General features: G+C 38.5%; 1 protein-coding gene and 1 pseudogene across 2 annotated transcripts in view; both read right to left on the minus strand.

Moving 5' to 3' along the window:
* The window catches only part of DIAPH2 (diaphanous related formin 2), a 982,643-nt gene that overhangs the window by 412,728 nt on the left and 565,337 nt on the right, over window positions 1-4,578 (minus strand). The window lies entirely within an intron of this gene.
* LOC105979393 overlaps window positions 1,727-4,578 on the minus strand; it is a 6,659-nt pseudogene continuing 3,807 nt past the window's right edge.

Below are 4,578 nucleotides of genomic sequence, written 5' to 3' on the forward strand. Positions count from 1 at the left end.
TTCATGTAAAACTAACGTTAATTTAGATAATGCAGAGTAAGAAAACTAACATAGATATTTTGGCCAAAATCCAATTAAACATCAATCTGAATGAACTAACAAGTAGTCCTTTTATGACAATAAAAGTAGTGACCTAAAAATGAGGACCTAATGTCGGGGGTTTAAATGGAGAGAAAATGTTTTGAGAAACAATGTACAAATGCGTTTTACACAATTGATGTGTGTATGGATTGGGATAACAGTTGTATGAGCCCTAATAAAATGTTAAAAAAAACAATAAAGGTAAAAATTAATTCAAACAAACAAACAAAAAAAAAGTAGTGACCAATGGGATCACAAAATCTGTTTCACTCTGTCAGTTATCCTTTAATAAAAACAACAGCAAAAACCACTGATTTTTGCCACCAAAAGTTTTACGATCTTTCTTTAATTCCAATAGTTTGCTATATTGTAGAAGAAAGTGCATGGTGTTTGGAGAAACACATAATCTATTTAGAAATCTTTATTCCCCACTTACTGTGCTGAATCTGGGTACGTTTTTTACTTTAGTGAATCTCTGTTTCCTGAATGTGAAATAGGGAACCACAACTCTTAGGTTCGTAGGGTTGCTATGATGAAATGAGATAATGCATCAATCACATGCATCATTTAAAGGGCACTGCAGAACAGACTCAACTTGGCTCTCTTTGCACTCTTCTCATCTGCCACATCACAACCTCTAATGTCCTTGAAGACGTTCATCTGCATAGCATTGTCATCCCATGTCATTCTTCTAAAGATATTCAATGATCCTGAATTAAATATTAAACTGATTAACTCAATGATGTCTTCTTAATTTGGTTCACATTTCGATGCCTGAAATTTCTTTCGGGTTCCTTTAACCAGTGGAGTTTCTATGCAACTCCATTCACAATGCACGTATAGTACTTTCACTTCTCTCGGGACTTTTTCACTGCATTCCAACGGTTTTTAAGATTATTTCTCCGAAGCATTTGTTAGTGTCTTAGTTCTCAAAAGGAAAGTGAGACTTAAAAAACAAACAAACAAAACTTTCACAGGAACTGCATATAAAACAAAACAAAACATAGCTATCAAGTCAATTCTGACTCATAATGCTCCTTAAGGACTGAGTAAAATTATCCCATAGAATTTTTGAGGTTGCAGTCTTTTTTTTTAAATCATTTTATTGGGGGCTCATACAACTCTTATCACAATCAATATATACGTCAATTGTGTAAAGCATACTTATAACACCATTGCCCTCATCATTCTCAAAACATTTGTTTTCCCCTTGGGCTCTTGGAATCAGCTCCTCGTTTTTCATTTTTTCCCTCCCTCCCCGCTCCACCCTCCCTCATGAACCCTTGATAATTTATAAATTATTATTATTTTATCATATCTTACACTGCCCAATGTCTCCCTTCACCCACTTTTTGTTGTCCATCTCCCAGGGAGGAGGTTATATGTAGATCCTTGTAATCAGTTCCCCTCCTCCACCACTCCCCCAGTATCACTACTCTCACCACTGGTCCTGAGGGGTTCATCTGTCCTGGATTCCCTGTGTTTCCAGTTCCTATCTGCACCACTGTACATCCTCTGGTGTAACCAGGTTTTAAGGTAGAATTGGGATCATGATGGTGCTGGGAAGGAAGCATTTAAAAACTAGATGAAAGTTGTGTGCTTCTTTCTTTCTTTTTTCTTTTTTAGCATTTAATCACCAAAAGACTGAAGATGTCTGGGCTTTTATTCAGTAATGGTTCTAAGACTGTGTCTATTAAATGCAAACAAAAAAAGGAAGAAGTCTTGGCAGAACAGGAGAAGTGATGCACACTTGATGATCAGATCGACTTAAATATGATTCATGGCATATAGTCTAGTCCATGCTCTGTTTCTTTGGTTTAAGCTTTGTTGGTATTCCACTGCTCAGCTACATCATTTGCTAATGGATCATCTGGATTGGGAGCACTTAACAAAGCCTGGATCGATAGTAGGACTGCAGATCTGCAGTGCTGGGGACCAATTATCTTTCACAATAACTAAACATATTCTTCCCAACTTGTCTACATTAGGGTGATAAATTTTGGTTATGAAATGTACTTTAGGAACTGCCATTTGGTATTCTTCTGGGACGAATAGTTCATGGTTAAAAATCCCTCGCTCAAAGGGAGAATCCTGGGGGCCAACAATGACCACATGAAAATAACGGGTGTTGCTCTCATCTGGTTTCACTTTAATGCCAGGAACTGTTTCTGCCAGCAAACGCTGGGTTTCCTTGTTAATCCTGTGGGGCAGCCGGCCATCTTGTCGGATCTAGCGTTTGGCTTCTGGTCTCGTCTCCGGCTCTGCTCGGAAAGTAGTATGTTTCATCGATGCTACACTGCACCCTGAGTGACTTGTCTATTCCCCACTACCCCTCTGCAAGGGATGTCCAGTTGTCTACAGATGGGCATTGGGTCCCCATCACGTGCGCCCCTCATTCACAATGATATGATTTTTTGTTCTTTGGTGCTTGATACCTGATCCCTTCGAGCCCTCATGATCATACAGGCTGGTGTGCTTCTTCCATGTGGGCTTTGTTGCTTCTGGGCTAGATGGCCACTTGTTTACCTTCAAGCCTTTAAGACCCCAGGTGCTGTATCTCTCGATAGCCGGGCACCATAAGCCTTCTTCACCACACTTATTTACGCACACATTTCTTTAAGGGAGTCCACTGCCACATATTTCTCCCAAGGAACTTCTGGTGGGGTTAAACCACTAATCTTTCAGTAAGCAGCTAAACACTTTAAGAACTGTGCCACTATAACTCCTTTGCCATAAAATGCTTACTAATTATTATTTAAAATGAAATTCCATTTGTTATTTCTCTAAATGAGAAATGCATTTAAAAAAATAACGGACTACCTGTATCTTTGAGGGTATAGTCATGGAAAGTTTCATACAATGATTATATGAAAAATGGCACACTTTTTGGGGCAATAAACAAGAGGCTTAAAGGTAATTTTAAACATTTACACAGGAATACTAGTTATGGTAATAGTTTTGAAGTAAAAAATCTGAATAAGAAGCCAGGATTTTTGGCTAAAGGAATTGATACAGTTGGTATTTATTCATACGTTTATAAAAACAGAGTTACATCACCTAGATGACAAATAATAATGGATGATAAACTAAAATTTATTATAATGATATGAATGACCATGATATAGCTACAAATGTACAACTTTGGCATTCCTGAGTAAATAATTACTTGAGTATAAGCTGTATATACTTGAGTATAAGCCAACCCGAATATCAGTCAAGGCACCTAATTTTACTACAAAAACTGCATTAACATGTACTGAAAAACTCAGCTTATACACAAGTATATATGGTAAGTTGTTTAGCACTGGTTTAATAATTGGAAGGCTGGCAGTTTGAATTCCAGTAGAGACAAAGTCATTGAGATACTTTATAATTAGTAAAGCCATTCTAGTTATAATTCCTTATGTGGTGTATTATAATTTTGGTCTCTGGGGCTATAGTCCCATTTTGCAATTTCTCTGCTATATTAATAGACAGGATGAGGTTAAGTCTGGAATTTGGTAGAGCTTGTGAACCATGTCACACCCTTTGTTTTCTTGGTGATATCTTTACACTATACTTTACTAGAGAGTGTGACTTGTGACACCATCTTTCCTTTTCATTGGGGGTATGGACAGCTGAAAGATAAAACAAACCAACCAATGAAACAAACAAACAAACAAACACACATCCATTAAAGCCATTCCTCTGTGTATAAGAGAGAGAAAACCCATGTTCCAGATGCCCATGTGAAGTGGTTCATTCAGGCTGAAACCAGAGGCACCAGCGACTGTGGCATGGAGACTATGGGTCAGAACACTTAGAGTGGTGCCATGACTATGGAACTGTGATGCAGAGGCCAAGGGACTATGAGGCTGAGACAGAACCAAAGAGAGACATGGTTGCTGGCTGAGGAGAGGTGATGTTGTGTACCAATGGCTGTATCCTTAGTGATCCGGACTTGTGGTAACCTCTTAATTCCCCTAGTAAAGTCCCTTAATCAAGGGTATTGTCTTTGAGCTCCATGTGCCCATTGCAATGAATTATTGTGGCCAGCATATGAGTAGAGTGGCATGAGAGGAATGGTGTCAGAGTATGTAAAGAAAGATGGAGCATGCCTTACTGATGCCTCTTGGCAATAGGGAAGCCAGTGGAGGACAGATATGGCCCCACAACATTTACTGCAGGCACAAAGTTACTATGGAGCAGCATCGATGGATTCTACTCACATGTTGGAGAAGTGGTGGCACAGTGACTTACTTGTTAGGTTTCTAACTATCAGCTTAGCAGTTTGAAACTACCAGCTGATTCCTGAGAGAAAGATGAGGCTTTGTACTGAAGGAAAGATTTACAACCCACCAGGCCACGTCTACCCTGTCCAAAGGGGTTGCCATAAGTCAGAATGGACTTTTTTTTTAAAGTTTAAAACAGTTTTATTACTTTAAAAAAATCAATTTATTGGGGCTCATACAATTCATCACAATACATAGATCAATTGTGTAAAGCACACCTATACAT

Source organism: Echinops telfairi, unplaced genomic scaffold (assembly GCF_000313985.2).
Source record: "Echinops telfairi isolate 266 unplaced genomic scaffold, ASM31398v2 ScPeMD7_44;HRSCAF=162, whole genome shotgun sequence".
NCBI lineage: Eukaryota > Metazoa > Chordata > Mammalia > Afrosoricida > Tenrecidae > Echinops > Echinops telfairi.